Raw genomic sequence first — 19,621 nt, forward strand, 5'->3', positions numbered from 1 at the left:
AATCTCATTGAAGGAAGTCCATATAGCTGCATGGGAGTCACCCTCATAGATCAGATTGCAGGAGTAGGCCCATAATTGTTTAGTATATTTTACTATTTAAAAAAAAATATTTTGGAGGTTATAAATATATAGTATTGAAAAGGAGATGCCAGGTAGCAAATATGTAGGATCTGATCCTCCTCTAACTTACATTACTTTTACACTGGTGGGACTCTGTTGATTTCAGTGGAGGTATTACTGATTTACACCATTTTAAGTGAGAGCAGAATCAGGCTTGTGATCAAACTATAACCTCCTACTACTTTACTGAATAGTGAAATGCAGTCCCCAATCACTCAGTCCACTTACTGTGGGTCTTCTAGGTTTTTTGTCTTCTTTTCCCTGAAATAAACTAAAACCTGTGAAATGCATGATAGCAGTTCTTTGACTTCCCAAACTCTGGGAAATCACTTGTATCCCGTGATTATCTCCTGAATTGTAGGAACATACAAAAGTCAGTGTTGGTATCTCTAGTCTCAGTTTACCCTCTGAGATTCCTGGGCCAGATTTCCCCTTCCCACTGAAAAAGCTGCAGGAAGGGATCTATGGGAAGAAAAACCTCAGTGAGGGAACCTTATGGAAATTGTCCCATATTGTTTCCTGGGAGTCATCAGAAGTTCAGCCCACAAGATCAGAGATCCGTGCCGGTTGGGTAAACTGAAAGCCAGAGAAGGGAGTAGGTTAGATCTTCTGGAGGGGTAAATTCACATAGCTCCATTACATTGTTTTTCAGTAGCTGAGGATCTGGCTCAATGTGTTGCACACACAACCATATTTGATTGGGCAATGACATTTTTCTGGAGAGTTTTTTGAAGTGTAAATACATTTTAAAATTGTTACGTCAATAATTTAAAAAATGTAGCCTCTAATTTCCATCCCCTCCATCTCTCCCAGCATGGGCTTGTTAGCCAGTTTTCTCTCTCCTCTGTGTTCTCCTGCATTGCCTTCTCCATTGTTAATTATGTCAGTATTTGGAACCATCTTCCTGGACAAGGAGGATTCACCTCACCCTCTCCATAGCTCACTGTTGCTGTTCCTTTACTGGCCAGATGGATCACCTTGAGCAATACTGGTCGAGGGAGCTTGAGGGTCTGGAACCGGGTGTTTTGCACAGTAGGCTACTCCAAACTGCTTATAATTGGTGGCCAATATGGAAGTAGGACAATCTGATTGAAAAATATATAAAAATAAAAAAAATGTGAAAATTATCTACGAATTGAATCTCCAGTCCAGTAAAGCTCTTAAGCACGTGCTTAACTTCAAGCATGTGAGCAGTCCCATTGGCTTAATAGGACTACTGATGTGTTTAAGTATCGGCCTAAGGGTTTTGCTGGATCAGGGTTGGGGTATTCATAATCTTGCAGGATTGAGCCCCAAGTCTATTAATTTAACATCACAGTTGAGCAGTCATGGACCGTACATAATACAAACCCGCTCCAATGTAAGGGATAGTTCAGTAAGAGAAATTCTAGGTGCATGCTAGGCTAGTTGAAATCAAGTTACATACCATATACTTGCAGTATGCAATAACAGCACCATTTGCTTTTTGCTTTGTGTGACCTTTTTGAGGCTCTTCAGATTGAAATCTCTGATCCAATCAAGAGGTCACAAAGTGTCAGGAATGCTGCTTTCATTCTGTTCACTTTGTGCTGTTCCTTTCTTTCATTTGTAACTAGTCACTGGAAATATTTTTGAAATCATGGAAATGGTTCTTTAAAATTTGTCTGAGGCACATGACCTGTTCCATAACCTGTGCAATTAGAGGTGACTGCATCAGCATGCAAAACATGTAGATATCTGTGGGTGAAAAAGAACACTTAAGAGTCTCTTCAGTTGTACTGGGACCAAAGATATTTACTTGCCCCTTCTTCAGATTTATTCTTCTAAACATGTTTTCAGTTCTGAGCAAAAGTACCACCAGCTCTGACTAGGGTGAGCAGACGTCCTGATTTTATAGGGACAGTCCTGATATTTGGGGCTTTGTCTTATATAGGCACCTATTACCCCCCACCCCCGTCCCGATTTTTCACATTTGCTGTCTGGTTACCCTAGGTCTGACAGATATTCCCGCTCAAAGCAGAATGTCTATTGTCAAAAACGGAACTTAATTTAGATGGGATAGAAAATAGATGAAAAGTAAGTGACTAAAAGCCCTGGGCCTGATTATATTTACTCTGAGTCTGTCAGTGCCCTCACTCACTGTGAGCTTTGGAGAATCCGAATCCTCTACAGCAACACAATGCTGGAAAGTACCCTGCCAAACTATGCATCACTAAAACATGCAGAATTCACCTTTCACAAGTGATCCGTTGTAAGTATCAGCAGATGTCAGGAAAGGTGGTGCTTGCCCGCAAATGTTGACAAACAAATACCAGTAGGTGTTCCGGTAAGGAATATAAGGAACACTTTCCAGTTAATCTGAGTACAAATCAGGTAGATCCAGTTGCAGAGTTACATTGGCTAAGCATTCATGATTCCACACTATGCAAACATTTTTATAAGAAGCCTGTAAGTCAACACATCACAGCTGTGCCATTGATTCATGAAAATAAAACTTTTTTTTTAAACACTTACCATGTTTTTCTCGCTAGAAGGGGTGCTGGATGCTGGTTCTTAGCCGCTGCAAGGCTGTTGTGTCAGAATCCTTATCCTGCAGTGGATTTTGTTGCAGCCTCTCAGTATATAGTGGGTGTGGTTTTACTGTATGCAGCATGAATGCAGCACTTAATGATGGGAACAGGCTTCTATTTTGTTGGTATTTGTTGTTTTTTTTTTTAAAGGGTTGCTCTAGCACGTTTCTTTTTCTTGGATTCCAGGAAACAGGAGCAAAATATGTGTGAAAAAATCCCTTACAGTTTGTACTTAAATCTTGCCGATTTCTATTTGAGGTACAAGAAAACCAACCAGAACAACACTCAAATTCTAGTAATGAAATCTGAGAACAGTGGCAGCTTGTAAGCTGTTCATTGAAGAGGCATGACTGAGGCCTGAAATCCAACTGGACCATTGAAACAGACACCCCTTCACCGCCACAAGACTCTGATAACTACCCTTCTCTTAAGCCCTCCTTGAAGTGAAGAGCCCAGGGCTGGCAAATGCTTAAGGTCAGCCATAAGAAGAACAATAGTACAGCTGTTTTCTAGAAAACTGGCCAATCAGCCCCTCTCTCTCTCTCTCTTTTGGATCACTGTGCATTTATAAACTGTTTTCATAACTCAGTTAAACAAAAAACACCCTATAAATTGTTTTAAAACTCTGATGAATAGCTGTGATATCTAGGGGATGTGTACAGTGTACAGGCACTTCACATCCCTTCTGCAAGTTGTCACTTACTCTATGTGTAGTCCATGCTCGTTATATATGTGGAGTCCAGTGCCTGTTTCAAAGGAATTGGGTTATAGTGGGCTTCAGTGAATTTGGAGAGTTCCACTGATATAACACCATTTATTGCACATCTTGAAAACACACTATCCAAATACTTTACAAAAGTAATCTAATTACATGCAGTCCATCTGGGAACCCCTTTTCAGTGTTCAGCTGAGATGGAAGCTGTCATGGCTTTTCAAACCCCAGGAGTCACAAAGGGTCATGATTGCGATTATACAGTAGGCTAGGCCTACTCAAACAATCCAAATAGCACTAAAGGGAGGAGGGTGGAAAACAAGCCTCTGGTCCATAGTGCTCTGTTCTTTAGCAATTGCAAACTCCTCGATGTAGCCACACAGCTAAAGGTTTGTGGCCAAGGCTGGTATGAACGTCCTGTGTCAGTAGAGGTGGGTGTGAGTGCAGTGGCAGGCTTACAATGGCGCACTGGCTCTATGGAACCGGGCCTATGCTCAGAAGGGGCCCTGGCCAGCTCCGCTTGCACTGTGCCCGGAGACCCCTCTGGCTCCCCCCACCCCCCACTTGCTCCTCTTGGCCTGCCCCCCAGCTGGCCAAGGCCTCCTCTCTGCCCCCTAGCCTCGCTGCTCCTCTCTGCCCCCTGGCTGGACCCCAGTGCACCTCCGGCTCCAGGCAGTCTCTGCTTCCCACCAGCTGTGGGGCCGCAACTGTCTCCCCAGAGCTGAGCCGCCTGGGACTGGTGCAGAAGCCTGGCCAGACTCAGCTGGGAACAGGGGGAGGAGGGGCGACAGTAGAGGGGACGGGGGGGTGGGCCTTGGCTGGGCCCCTCTAGGCAAGTGCATCTTGAGGGATCCTGGCTGGGGTAGGCCCTGGCCTGGCTGATTGTGCCACTCCCGAGGGGCTGGAGCAATTCCCGGCCCCGGGATCAGCCCTGGCTACGCTGCTGGCTCAGTCTGGCAGACACAGTCGCCTCCCACCAGGGATGGTGAGTGGGTCTCCAGGGGGTCTGGGTGGGATGTTGGGCTGTGGGGAGGCGGGGAAGATTTGTGTGTTGGGGCACTAGGCAGTGGGGTTCTATGTGGGGTGCTGGGCAGTTGTGATGGGGCTGTGAGCAGGGGGGCGCTGGGCAGGGGTGGTGGTGTGCAGGGTGCTGTGCATTTGTGGGGGAGGTCTAGGGGAGCACTGGGCATAGTGGGTCTGGGAGGGGGCTCTGGCCATAGGGAGTTGGGGGGTGTTGGGCAGGGGAGGCTGTGTGGTGTGGTATGAGTCTGCCCCCGAGGGGAAGGAGCAGGCTGGCAGCTCAGGGCCAGGCCAGGCACTGTGCATCTGGCAACTGCCAGTTTGTAAATAGTGCCCTTGCAGTGGGCGGGGTGGAGTGGGGCTGCCCCTGCCATGCCATGCCCCATTGACTCTGGCGGGCCCCTCACTCTGAGGACTGACCTCCCTGCGCCATGCTCCATTGCTCACCCCTTCCCTCTGCCAGCCCCACCCTACACTAGAGTGTAACCCTATGGAATTTGAAAACCCTAGAGAGCTTTTCACCAAGGTTTGAAATAGCTCAGGAAATATTTATCTGACAATCACAGAAAGCATTTATTCAGAAATAATGTTTTTTAAAGTGGAAAAAAAAGTCACTGAATATTCAGTTCAGGCCTCCACCCCAATTCTGAGTTCTCTCTCTCAGGGGCTCAACTCAGGTGGGGTGGACAATGTGAGATACCTTTAAGCCACGTTTGCATCTGCTGGGTCCTGCTGGAGACCTGTCTGTTCCCTGGCACAACTTACAGCCACCTCGGGGACAGCTCTAAGTTATACCAGCTTCTGATATTCACCTCTGGGTTACTTCACCAGCCTAGGATAGCCGGAATGCACCATGCCCTCTCTCGCTCTGTGATGGGGTATAGAAACCCCAGACTGGACAATATGGGGTTAATGAGCTAATGTAGGCTCAGATGGCTGTGCATCCTTGCACCTGTGAGCAGTGTCAGGCTTAGAGGGAGGCGCTTAAGAGAGAGACCCCCAGCTCAGTGGGTGGTAGACCAGGGAGGGGAGCAGATCAGATTTTTAACCTTCAGCTCTTGAAGAGAGGACTGGCTGAAGGTGTCCCCTCCCCAGTTGACTGATGGCCCCTCCCTGAAGAAAGGGATGGCCAGATGCTCATGCACCTTGTGAGAGACCCATTCTCCACTATTACCTGTAAACTCAGGTCATTTCCATTAATTCCCCTTGTTTTTTGTTCGTTCTCTACCACGGGTGGGGAGAGACTTTAAAGTGATCTGGTCGGAGGGCCAAGTCAAAGGAAGAGGCAGACAACTGCAGGCCTGGAGCAATCATTGGCTAGAGCAGGGGTGGCCAACCTGTGACTCCGGAGCCACATGCGGCTCTTCAAAAGTTAATATGCGGCTCCTTGTACAGGCACCGACTCCGGGGCTGGAGCTACAGGCGCCAACTTTCTCATGGGGCGGGGGGAGGGCTCACTGCTCAACCCCTGGCTCTGCCTCAGGCCCTGCCCCCACTCCACCCCCTCCCCTGCGCTTGCCATGCCCTCGCTCCACCGCCTCTACACACCCCCAGAGCCTCCTGCACTCCATAAAACAGCTGATCGGGAGGTGCGGGGAGGGAGGGGGAGGTGCTGATTGGCGGGGCTGCCGGTGGCCAGGAGGCACTGGGACCGGGGGGTGAAGGAGAGCTGATGGGGGGGCTGCTGACGTATTACTGTGGCTCTTTGGCAATGCACATTGGTAAATTCTGGCTCCTTCTCAGGCTCAGGTTGGCCACCCCTGGGCTAGAGATATCTGACAAGGAGAGCGCTGCTGTGCCATGCCTGGCCACAAAGAGGTGCTAGTGGTGAGTCAGCTCCTTCACATACACTTCTAATCCATCCCTTACTTGCCCCGGAACTGAGGGCTGCAAAAGGGATATGATGCAAGATGTAGCCTCACGCTCCCAGGGTTTATTCCCAGGGGGCCATTCTGCCTCCTTTATGGCCTTTACATGCTGCTGGCATGCAGTGAAGAGGCCACAAAAGGGGAGAGACTAGGGGCCCATTTCCCTCACTAAATAGATTAGTTTATAACTTGTAAGAAATAAAGCAAAGGTGATTTTAAATGTGCTATGCTATAAGCAAGGTCAGATTTCTTGAAGCTGGACGCTTGACACAGCTGTCTTGCCAGGATTGCATCATCTGTGTGTTGATCCAGCATTCCTCTCTTCTCCCAATTCCCCCTCACTCCCCAAAGATTCTCTCTGCTCCAGGCCTCATTCTCTTTGCATGAAATCTTGGCAATATCTCCCTTGCTTTAAGTCTGGCCTCTGCTTCTTCTCATACTGCTGCTGGTTTACACGTCCCCTCCCTCTCTCTTACAAAGCCCCCATTCTTTCAGATGCAGAACTAGAGCACTATTTCTACTTCAAACCACAAACCTTTCCCCCCACGCCCATCATCTCCCACCCTCTCCTTTTCTTTTACAGTCCGTGGCCCTGAATGGCTCTTCTTTTGCAAAAGATCATGCAAGGCAAAAAAAATCACCCTCAAAAGTGCACACATGGCAAGCTGCATAAGCAATATGTGATCAACGCCACAAATGCCTTCTGCAGAGTTAGGAAGGAATAGAGTTCAACCACTAGTCACATAAATTCATAGCACTGATTACATCCCTGCTGCAAACACCACATCAGTGCTGGTGAAATGCTGGATTTAGGTGCAGAAACAGGCTGGTTATCAGGGAGCAACTCACCGGCTGATAGAGTCTAGGTAGAGCTGGTCAAGAAACATATGGTTTTGTGTTTTTTCTTTCCTCTGCCAAAACTTTGGATAAAAAAGGTTTTTTTGTTTTCATCCAATTTTGCAAAGGGGGTGTTTGTCAAATAACTGAAAACCAAAAAGTTTTAGGTCTGGGGGCTTTTAAACAATGAAAATCCACAACTTTTAAAAAAACCCACAACTTTTCTGACTTCCTGGACATTTCCATTTGGTCGAAAATAATTTTTCATCAAACTGAAGTTCTGACAGAAAATTTTCAGCCGGCTCTCATTGGTAAAAACGATCCCCCCCAACAACAGGGGCACTGGCCAAGTACTGTAGTCTCAGTGCTTAACCACAGGGTATTTGCCCCACAGACACGATTACAAAACCAGATATATAGGTGAGTACATACAGGAAATCTTTCAAATTGGTATCAAAGCCAATCACGCTACAGCCCTGCCCTGCCCTGCCCCTGTAGTTATTAACACTTGTACTATAAACAGCCCCCAATACTTTACCCTACAAGCACAATCCCCTCACATACATACTCATATGTATACTCATACTCATGGCCTGCAACCATCCTCTCACAACACCCACAAGTCCTACCCACATCACCACACACACTTCCCCATCCCTGTTCACACATCTTGACACATACTATACTAAGCGCACACAATCACACATTTGTGGAGACAACTGCGGATGTGGAAATTGATACATAGACTGTGAGGAGCAGCCCTGATGCAACTCAGTCATGTCAGAGGAGAATGTGTCCCTGCACATGGGTTGACCATATTTTGAGCATATGATGCTAGGGATATTTTTTACTGAAAACAAATTTTTTTTTTTTTTTTGCATCTGCTCCAAGTTCAACCATGGTGAACTATGCACCACTCAAGCCACTGACATCAGTGTGGACTCAGGATGCTAAGTCCTCCCCAATCTCTTTTCTGTGATGCAATGTATGGCTGAACGCATCTATGACCCAACTTTTCCGAAGTGCTCGCCCTTCAAACCTCCAGTTGAATCTTATTGGAGCTGCAGGGGCTCAGCGCCTTTGAAGATCAGACCTAAAATGGGAACATAGTGTTTTTGGAATGTCTGGATCAGCAGCTCAAGGAGCGCTGACAGGTCTGGTGTATGGGAATGGAATGGTTGGTGTGACAGGCCAATGTCCTACATTCTAACTGACTGCTACCCCTACCCAGAAATAGTAAGTTCTTCTGGGTCGTTCAGTTGAGGTCCAAGTGAGACATACAGTAGAGCAGCGATAGGTGCCCTGTCTACAGAGCATGATGTCTCCATTGGGATTGACTCGCCTTTCACGCTGGCGAGCACTGGTGTAATTCGAGATTTGTGCGAGTTAGTTCTGGTGCTCACTAGAGCAAGTCAGAGTAAAATCAAGTCCCATGTCTCCAGGGAAAGCAATTGCGGAAAGGTAGGTGCAAGTGAAAGGGCCAGCATGAACAGCAGCAGACTCGGAAAGGGGAGAGGAACTTTGGATCATTTCCAGCTGTTCCGAGCCACACCTATGCTCAACCCCAAGTCAGGCAGGGGAAGATCTATTAGGGATTTAGCAGTGAACCGTCTTGAAGAAGGAAACCAAATAGCGATATCTTGCAATACCACATGCACAGAAAGGGGGAGAGATGAAGGGGCCAGGCTGCAAAGAGGAGGAAATAGAAGGAGACCTGTGCAGCTATAAATGCCATTGGTAGTTGTGACCACTCTGCTGAAGTACGAGCTGGTTTGGGAAGAAAAAGGGTTTGCTCAACTCTTACAAGGACTTAGAAGCAACTTGTGAGAGACCAGTTCCATGCCAACCACTTACATCATAAAAGGGGGCCATTGTCATGAAGCATCCTGTCATAGTGGGAGTCCTCTGTGGCTGGAAACGCTGTCTGGTAAGTAAAGACTTGTCACCAGTGCTGTTCCTTTCTGCTCACTGTGTGGCCATGTGCAGATAGCGACACGTAATGCAGCTCTGCCTCCCTTATACTGTTGTCAAGCTGCACTGTCTGCCCTGCACGCTGACACTTATTTTGTTTCTGGCCACTAGTTACATGGGGCTGCTATGATTAACATGACTTGTTCATCTGGTGTTCTCTGACCTCACTTTCCTAGTGGTATGGTATGGCCTTAGATTCATCCATACTGTATTAACTCCCTTTGGTTGTGTATCCATAATCCATTGCTGCATGATGGGAGTGCATGGGAACAGCAAGGTATTGGCATGTTTCCTGCAATCTGGCCTGCAGTTCAGTGTCTATATGTGGTAAATTAGTCCCCTGAAGCTCCTGGAATCCTATTACGCCCAGTACTCCAATAATTTCTTCTGAAGCATGCCACCACTTTCTCACGTTGCATTTAATTTGTGTTTCTCATCTAGGTGGTACTCATGCTGTGACTGGTCCATGAGCTACATCCAGCAGTCGTCTCGTGTCCATTTCAACACAGTCTTCTGGATGCCAGAGAAGACATCACCAGAACTATGAAAGCCTCCTCTTGCAAGTGACACCATCCAGTGCTGATGGCAGAGGAGGAATCAGGTGGGACAACTTGTATTGAGATAGTTGGTAGAAACATGCCTAGGAGCAAGTCTGAACATGTTTCACCTTTATCTTCCTGCATATGGCTCTCATACTTGGAGTTATCAATCAGTTAATACAGTGGTGTGTCCAGACATGGTAGAGTTCCATTGTTAGATCTGCTTTTAATAGTAGGTTGTAATCCGGGAGTAGAATAATGAACCCACTTGGAATGATTCTTACAAAAGAAGAGTTAAGTCTTCATGTGCCTTGAGGGATGCCCTACTATGGATGCTACTTCTCACACCTTGCCTTCAGGTCATGCCAGCAAAAAGCCAGGGTCAATAGCCCTGACAGCAATAACCTGAGTGCTGTTCCATGATAGCGTTAGTGCAGGGGTTCTCAAACTGGGGGTCGGGACCCCTCAGGCGGTCGGGAGGTTATTACATGGGGGTTGCGAGCTGTCCACCCCAAACCCCGCTTTGCCTCCAGCATTTATAATGGTGTTAAATATATTAAAAAGTGTTTTTAATTTATAAGGGGGGGGTTGCACTCAGAGGCCTGCTATGTTGAAGGGATCACCAGTAAAAAAGTCTGAGAGCCACTATGTTAGTGGGTGTCATTATCTATACAGGCCAATATGGGATCTGATCTCCTTGGTAGCATTACAGGGACACATGCTTTACAGGAGGGATCAGACATACAACACTTGTACTGGGTGAAGATAAGGTTTGGGGTAACATTTTTATGGCAGGAATGGTGCTGGCACCATTGATGATGTCTCCTTGGAATTGTACCAGACAGGTGGCACATCTCGCTCCACCAAGAAGTGCCAGAACCCTGGCAGCAACACTAGGTCTGATGATCAGGGCGAGGATGAAGCAATCTGGCTGTGATGGGGGCACATGGCACCCTGCTAACAGCAGCGTTGTGACTGTAGAGTCTAACTTCTGGGAGAAAAACCTAATAAATAGGGCCTGGTAAGCTGAGAGACCCCACCAGGAAGGTGACCATGCTGCTGTGGGTGACTTTCATGTGTTGAATGCATATAGCTTGACTGATACCTGGCAACACAAACAGCAACTGAAGGAGAACCTTACAAGTGTGCATGTCTCCTTAAGGGCTCGCCAAGAGGAGCTGCTGTCAAGTCTGCTAGCATTTGAAGACCCAGATCTCAGGAAGATTAACGTTCCCCAGTTCACAGGAGATGTCACTGACTCATTTTGCCATAGTGCTGTTTGTTACACAAGCTGCACTAGTACCACTGAATGTTACTGCTGATCCATGGAGGGCATTGCCATGCCTTCTGGCTTAGACATGGCCAAGGTAGGCACCACTGGTCTGGAAACACTCTGTGTCTGATAAAGCCACAGAACTGAGGCAGGAGATCAGGGAAAAGGCCAGGCCAGGGTCTCCTGGTGGATTTTCCAGCACTTAACGGATGAGTGGAGCTGCTATTGCTCTCCCAATGTTGTTGAACCTCCTCCTCCACCAGAGAGGTTAAGTGACTTGAATGTCTGCTGTTCTGCATGTGTAGAATTGTCCTATTTGTACTGTGTGTGTGTGCGGCCAGTGGGCTACAGTGGCACCTCTGTGTAAACAGCAGCTGAATTAACCTCGTTTCCCCTGAAGTATGGTAGTGGGTAGTGAGTGTGCCTGTTTCCTTCTGCTTCAGCATGTGTCTGGAAACTTGGGCCCATAATCATTGATGGTCTCCGCCTGGTTTTTGCTGCTCTGTTGATGCAAAACAGCTGTAAAGCAAGGTTAAGTGGCCAGCTGGGCGAGTTTTGTGACACCAGAGTGGCGCAAAGCAATTAGGGCATACTAATTGAATCTGGCCCATGGTTTCATAGTCATTGGTGTCCAGAAGAAAATAAAAAAAACTACTGCATGGGACCAACTTCCTTTTGCAATCGCCGGGTCAGGTGCTCCTGGCATTGAGTGTAACAGCTACATTGTGATTCTGTCCATGGGGCCCATGTATCTGTCTGCCCATGTTTGTAGGGTTCTCATGCACCAAGGTTAGCTTTGTGGTTGTAACAGCACCTGCAGAACATGACCAATAAGCTGGTTTAGAACAAGCCCCTCTCTAACACTGCAGCTGGGACTGGATTCAGTGTTCGGATCTGGATTCCGATTGGGATTAGGTTTAGGGTAAAGTTCAGGGTATGGATTTGAGGCAGGTTTGGATTTGACAACACTGAAATCTCATGAACTGTCCTTGCAGTATTTCACCCCAAATGGTAGAAATGTTGCAATAAGAGCTGATTTAAGCCAATGGGAATTTTGCTGGTGTCAGAACTGCAGGATTAAGGCTGCTATTTGCAAGCTTTTATAACCCTCCACTGCCCCCATAAATCTTGCTGGACATTGCAAATTAAACTTATCACATTCCATCTCCAAGTAAATCAGTATCCACTAAACTTTGTAAACATTTCTGCATTTCTTTCAGTGTAGCCTAATAGCTGAAAAATATTCAACATTTGAATGGTCCTTATTCAGCTTTCTATTTTAGGTATTTCTGAGGCACCAGTCATCCTGGTCTGTGTATGCATGTAGCTGTTGGTGAACTTCTTGTAATGAAGAAACCATCTAATTGTGCCGAGATTGCAGTACTGGGATATGTCAATGACGTTACTATGGATTTACTCAATATTTGCATTTTTATATACTTTATATTTTTAATAACACTCTGTGACCAGATGTATTAATTCATAAAGGGCATGAGATAGCAACCCTTATATGGAGTAATTCCATTGACCAAGAAACATATCTAAATACTCATGCTTCCTTTTATTCCTCAGACATAAGTGGCTTGTTTTGGATGATTTTTATTAATAAATAATAGATCAGCCTTGCAATACTCTACTCACCCACTGACCCTGGGCAAATTTTGAGGAGTGGATAAAATACCCTGGTCCAAATACACAGCTATTTATGGTATTTATATGGCCATTATTACCATAGTATCTGGGTATCTCACCATCTTTAATGCATTTACTCTCACACACCCCTTTAGAGTAGAGAAGATCTATTAGCTCCAATGTGAAAATGGAGAACTGAAGCACAGAGCGACAAAGGGACAGATTTTTTTAAAAAGATATTTAGACAAGTGAAGATGCAGATAGGCACTTAGTGGGATTTTCAAAAGCACTGTAGGTGCCTCACTCCCACAATAGGAATCGGTCACCTAGGTGCTTTTGAAAATCCTACCAAGTGCCTATGTACCTCTTTAGGTGCTTAAATACCTTTAAAAATCTGCCCCTACGTGACTTGCCCAAGATCACACAAGGCATCTGTGGCAGTGCAGGGAATTGGATATGGATCTTCTAGCCCTACTTCAGGGCTAACACCCTAACCACTGGGCCATCTTTCCTTCTGTCTTTGATTTCAATGGAGCACTTTATACCTGCTGAGGATCTATCCCTTTATATGCATGAGACTATCACTAATGTGACATCCTCGGAACCCATGAGAATGGTGATCAAGGACAGTTACTTACAGATCTCTCAGACCATAGCACAGAGATATCCCTTATGGAACAGTCCTATAGAATTGAATAGAGAACAATCACCTTTCTGCGGAATGTTTAAACCGACCTTTAGAATTCTACAGCAGGGATAAATCCCTATTACTTTCGATGGGGTGGTTTTAAAATTCTGTATTTGGATTCATTATTTTTCCTCAAGCTTTTGCCAAAATTTCAGCCTTAGGATCAGACCAAGCATGATAAAATTTTAATCCAAAAAGCAAAATATAGGCAACTAAAAAGTGGATTTAGGTTGGAATGCCTATCTCAATCTTAATTACTATGGCCCAGATCCACAAAGGGATTTAGGCACCTACACCCCCAGATTTTAGGCACCATTATGACCCATAAAACCGCTGCTTGGCTGCCGCCTAACCCTATAGGCACCAAGTGAATTTAGGAACTTAAGTTTTCACTGTATAAGTTCTCTAGGTGTCTTAAGTTCCTGCCTCTGGGCATGTGCACTGCTGCCCCACTGTAGGCCTCTGGAAGCCTGTCTCATACCTAAACTCCAGTGCAATTCACAAAGTGGAAGATGATATGTGTTCTTCCCTTTGGAAAAGACAGAAAATATCATGTTGCCTCTATATATATCCTTGGTACGCCCACATCTTGAATACTGGATGCAGTATTTGTGTGGGCTGGTGAGCTCAGCTGGGTAGAGCGTGGTGCTAATAACGCCAAGGTCATGGGTTCAAGCCTCATGCTGGCCACTCCGTGTGCTGGATGGAGTGTGTGGCTTCTGCTCTTTAGTGGGGAGGGATAGCTCAGTGGTTTGAGCATTGGCCTGCTAAACCCAGGGTTGTGAGATCAATCCTTGAGGGAGCCATTTAGGGATCTAGGGCAAAAATTGGGGATTGGTCCTGCTTTGAGCAGGGGGTTGGACTAGATGACCTCCTGAGGTCCCTTCCAACCCTAACCTATGATTCTATGTGGTTGCCCCATCTCAAAAAAGATATATTGGAATTGGAAAAGGTTCAGAAAAGGGCAACCAAAATGATTAGGGAGATGGAACAGCTTCCATATGAGCAGGGATTAATAAGACTGGGACTTTTCAGCTTGGAAAAGAGATGGCTAAGGGGAGATATGATTGAGGTCTATAAAATCATGACTGGTGTGGAGAAAGTAAATAAGGAAGTATTTACTCCTTCTCATAACACAAGAAGTAGGGGTCACCAAATGAAATGAATAGGCAGCAGATTTAAAACAAATAAAAAGGAAGTATTTTTTCCACACAGTGTACAGTCAACCTGTGGAACTCTTTGCCAGAGGATTTGTGAAGGCCAAGACTATAACAGGGTTCAAAAAGAGCTAGATAAGTTCATGGAGGATAGGTCCATCAATGGCTATTAGCCAGAATAGGCAGGGATGGTGTCCCTAGCCTCTGTTTGCCATAAGTTAGGAATGGGTGACAGGGGATGGATCGCTTGATGATTACCTACATAGGCACCGACTCCATGGGTGCTTCAAGGGGAGGGTGGGAGCTTGGAGGAAGGGGTGGAGTGTGGGCAGGGCCTGAGGCTGAGTGGGGGTTGAGCACACCCATGGAAAGGAGGAAGCTGGTGCCTGAGATCACCTGTTCTGGGCTAAATGGACCGTTAGTCTGACCCAATATGGCCATTTTTATATTATGTTCTTATGTTCCTGTGTTCCGCCTAATTCATCTGCGGCCTGATCCAAGAAACGTGGTCTGAGCACATCTGCCAAATCAGGCCCCATTCAAAATCTGGCTGCCGGAGCAGGCTACTTAAATCGACACAGGCAAAAGAGCATGTGAGAATGGCTCTGTAGCCTGGTGGTTATGGTATCAACGAGGGACATCCGGAGTTCAGTCCCCCTGCTCCATTGACTGTTACTGTAGATTGTGCTGGCTTTTGTGAATTGCATTCTGAGGCACAAGTCTCTCCCCATGCATTGTATAGAGAACTTAGGTGTCTAACACAGGCTTTGTGGATCTCAGTGTTGTTTCTTTGACCTTCCTAGGTGCCTAAAAGTTAGGCCCTGTGACACTCAGGATCACATGCCACATGTAGATCCATCTGGGCCTGGGTTACCAGCCTGAGTGAAAGCCTTACTTGGGTTTTAGCTTGTAGCCTAAAAATGGGGCTTAGGTGCCCAAGTACATTTATGGATCCAGGCCCCACCGACTCCGCTATGAGGGCACAGGCTAAACCTTTTGAGTGCTGATAGTTCTTCACAATCCACCCCTATTGGTGTGCCCAAAAGGACTAATAAGTTCTCCCACAGCACACAGGGAAAGAATCACAGCGGCTCAGCTCGCTGTGGCACATAGAAACATGGGACACGACACCAGAAGTCCAGGTGACTCATGTGGGGGAAGCACAAGTCAGGACCCGATAATTCAGGCAGTGCTTTGCAGTGTGGCTGCTCACATCTAGGCTAGGCTAACCCGGCTGCTGATCATCATGTTAACTCTGCAGTGAAGACATGCCCTTAGTTCCCCATTTTACTCATGGGGATACTGTCTCCTTACCTCAAAGCGGTTGTTGTGAGGCCATTACTACAGTTATGAGGGACGTAGATCTACCTTAGATAGAAATACCAGGTGCAATGTTGAAAGAGTTTATATTTGTTTATTGTTGAGTAAGTTATTTTTATTTGGACTATGATGGTGCTTATTATAATGAATTTCTCTAGCAGAAAATTGCTGATCCCATTAGGGAGTACAGTCATTAACTCGGCGAGTCATCAAATGAGAAGAACTGAAATCAAGGCTAGAGCATGCTGTAGCCGGTTTTTGAAAAGGCTGTGCTGGACTGTGATCTCAAACCAGTCCAAACCAGAAGTCCTTGGAGTAAGGTGCAAATCAGGAATAAGTCAATGGGCCAGATACTCTGCCAATGTAAAAAGGCAAAGTTCCTCAAACTCAATGCACCTGCACTCTTTTACACCAGCACAGAGTTTACTTCAGTGGAGTAGCAGCAGGGTAAGTGAGAACAGATTCAGACAAACGGCCACATGCTGAGCTGGTGTGTTTTGGCATAACTCCCCTGAAATCAAAGGGACTATACCAGTTTATATCAGCTGAGGACCTAGTCCATTCTGTGTAACAGTTATTGTGTACACTCATTCTTCACAAGTGTCTAACGCTGGTATTTATGCTAAGGATGAGCTGAACGACAAAATTCAGATTCAGCCCAGGATCAAGCAGGTTTGAACCTGAGTTCTTGGGTTTTAGCTTTTTATAGAGATCTGAATCTGAACTTCACCTGTGTTCAGGTGTGTTTAAACATGGGCCTAAAACAAAAGCCTAGATCTAATTCTTCAAATTCAAGATAATCACGCTCAAGGAAATAACCCCTCTTGTAAAATTAACTTGAATGGACCCAATGTCCTGTGTTGGCCTGGATTTTGTCTATTAATGCGCGTGCGGGGGGGGGGGGGGTAGGATATCCTCTTAAGTGAAAGGAGGAGCGCTATTTATAATTGCATTTGTGACTGCACCAGTGCCTTGTCCATTAATGCTCAAATCCAAACAATGTAATTGAAATGATAGCTTTTGGAGACACCATCAGATTACTGGAGTCTCTTGGCAGCATTTCCTTCTTCCTTGAAAAGCACAGAAGTTGCATGCTATCAGCCAGAACAGGATGAACCAGCTCTGCTGGAGTGGCTGCCTCTGAATGAAGCAGGCAAACGTCCAGATATCCGTTTCCCGCACATTACTAGATTCTAATAACCCAGGCTGTCTCCTGGCTATAGACTTGTGTGCTCCTAGGAGAATTATTTCTTTGTTCGCAAAGAGTCTGGGCATCAATCCGAATATTACCTTTTCAAATCATTTGGCAAAGGTCAAAGAGTCACTAATGTAATGACTTCCACTCAACCCACATTCACCTTTCAAAAACTCCAGAGGTTACAGGTGACCCTGGGAGCATGTCCCAAAAGTCAGCAGACTCAGACTCCATCAGCCCAGCAGGGGATGCAAACTCTGGCGTCAAGGGCTCTCCACTGCTAATACCTAGTGCCTACAGTTCAGTTGAAAGTATTGGCAACAGGAGGGCCCCACTAATCTTGGTTGTTGAGACGGTGTGTAGAGAGTGACTCTGTGACAGGCAGGACCTACATCCTGAAGGAATTTATTGATCAGAATGAATGCTTTGATTTGCACCTGAAAATGAACTAGGAGCCAGTGACATCTATGGAGAATAGGACTATGCATTCCACATACCAAGGAAGGGTTATATTGTGGCACATAGCCACAGCACTGAGCTTGGGGAAGAGCAGACACAACTCACCCTAGGGGACAACCAAGGAAAGACTGTCTCCAAAGGCACAGTCCTTTCTCAAATTTCTTTATGCAGCACAGTCTTCAGTCAGCTACATCTTGGCCATCTCCTGCAGCTGCTTCTTCCCTATCCCCTGATGGGCAATTTGTACTCTTAAGGGTGAACATTGCGAGACTTTGTGCTTCTCTATATGCCAGTAATGTAACTAAACCTGGCCATCACATGAGGCATGCAAGGTGGGGATGAAGCCTGCTTACACCGTCCTTCCTATTGCACCCACATAATATGGCCAGTGAATAGTCCCTTGCTGTGCTAGCTAATGTTATCAAGGCTATCCCCTTGTCCAGCCATGCAGTTATCCAGGCTAGAGGTAGCAAAGGACAAGTTCTTCTTTTGATTACACCAATGGTAATCCAGGGAAACCCCAATGAAGTCAGCTGAGTTACTCCAGATTTACACTAGGTTAAGCGACAGCACAGTTGGGGCCCTACTCTGCAATTTACACAGGAGCCAAAGAACTAATCCCAAATGATATTGTGACAGGCCGGGTGAGAGACTTATAGTCATACTAAGGCCTTTTAGAGCCCAATTAATGCAAACAACTCCCCTTGAAGTACATTGAACGGCGTGTTTACAACAGACAAAGTGATCAGACCCTAAGCCCTGGTCTACACCATAGATTTATGTCGGTGTAACTGCGTCGCTCAGGGGCATGGAAAATCCACACCCCTGAGCAACACAGTTATATAGGCCAAACTCCCAGTGTAGACAGAGCTATAGTGACAGGAGGGCTTCTCCCATCAATATAGCTACCACTTTTTGAGGATTTCTCCTGTCAGCATAGGCGCCGACTCCGTGGGTGCACCGGGGCTGGAGCACCCTTTGGAAAAAAATAGTGGCTTTGGGAGAGGGCGGAGTGAGGGCAGGAAGAGGCGGGGTGAGGGCAGGGACTTGGGGGAGGAGGCAGAGTGGGAGTGGGGGTGGGGCCTCGGCCGAGCAGGGGTGTAGTACCCCTGGGGAAAAATAAAAGTCAGCGCCTATGCCTGTCGGCATTTGTAGTATCTTTACTCAGCGCTGCCGTGGCACAGCTGCACCTGTGTAAGTGCAGACAAGCCCGAAGAGTTTAAATTAAGAGCTTCAAAAGAGGGTCCCATGGCCCAGTTTCTTAAAAGGCTCCCATGCACTATACAATTTCTAGTGCAGACAGCTCAGAGCACTTCTCTCTTATAGTGCATTGGGAGGATGCCCTAATTCACTGCAGCTGGCCTCAGCCTGGTTTCCCTCATGGATAGGGCCTGACAGTTCCTGCACTACAAACTTTTGTCTGCTCGGGAGAGAGAAATAACCATCGCCCTGTTGATTTCTGGATACCTCCTCACAGAAACATTAATTGGGACCCAGCTATAGGTTAAAAAAAAAAATAAAGGACAGTAAGCTAATGTCCTGTGCATGGATTAAACAGGGATTCATCCTATGACCTGGAAGGAAAGGAGAGTGAGAAGCGTCAGTGCTTCTGGAAAAGCCTTCTGGAATTTAATGGGCATGAAACTAATAGAGGGCTAGAGAAATGTAATGGAGCCTTATAGAATTTAATAGCAAATGAGACTCTCTCTGTAGATTTTAAAACCAGCCCAGCAGAATGTTAAGCACGTATCCCTGCTGTAGAATTCTGTGGCTTGGTTCGATCACTTTTCTTTAGAATGTGTATTCTTTACTAAACTCCACAGGCCTTTCCCGCATGGGATACCTCTGTGCTCAAGGTAACTGCTCAAGATCAGAACACTTTAGATGAGTCTGAGGCTGTCACTCTAGCAATAGCCTTGTGAACATAGTCAGATCCTCAGCTGGCGTAAATTGATGTAGTTTCTCTGGCATCAATGGAGTTACATTGACTTACATCAGCTGAGGATCTGGCCCAAGAAGTGCTATTATAATGAATTCAGAGAACCAGCCTGGATCTGCTATCAGCTATTTCAGGACTCACTTATTTTAGAAGCTATAATGAGGCTTGTATTGATCTCAGCTGCATTAGAACCATGGGTAATCTCATCAAAATATTAAAATGCATTCTCTCCAGCCAGCTAGTGGTGATGTTCCCACAGTACAATGCACTAGGCTGTGACCACGGAGGGGGAAGGAAGCTTATGAAAGCACTTGGGCTTCCAAGAAACATTATGTCATACAC

The 19,621-nt window shown here is 46.2% G+C and overlaps 1 non-coding gene across 1 annotated transcript; it reads left to right on the plus strand.

Moving 5' to 3' along the window:
* Positions 1-13,825: 13,825 nt before the first annotated feature.
* On the plus strand, positions 13,826-13,899 carry TRNAI-AAU (transfer RNA isoleucine (anticodon AAU)). The gene has a single exon. It is a non-coding gene; the product is annotated as a tRNA-Ile (tRNA).
* Positions 13,900-19,621: the final 5,722 nt, after the last annotated feature.

Source organism: Lepidochelys kempii, chromosome 1 (assembly GCF_965140265.1).
Source record: "Lepidochelys kempii isolate rLepKem1 chromosome 1, rLepKem1.hap2, whole genome shotgun sequence".
NCBI lineage: Eukaryota > Metazoa > Chordata > Testudines > Cheloniidae > Lepidochelys > Lepidochelys kempii.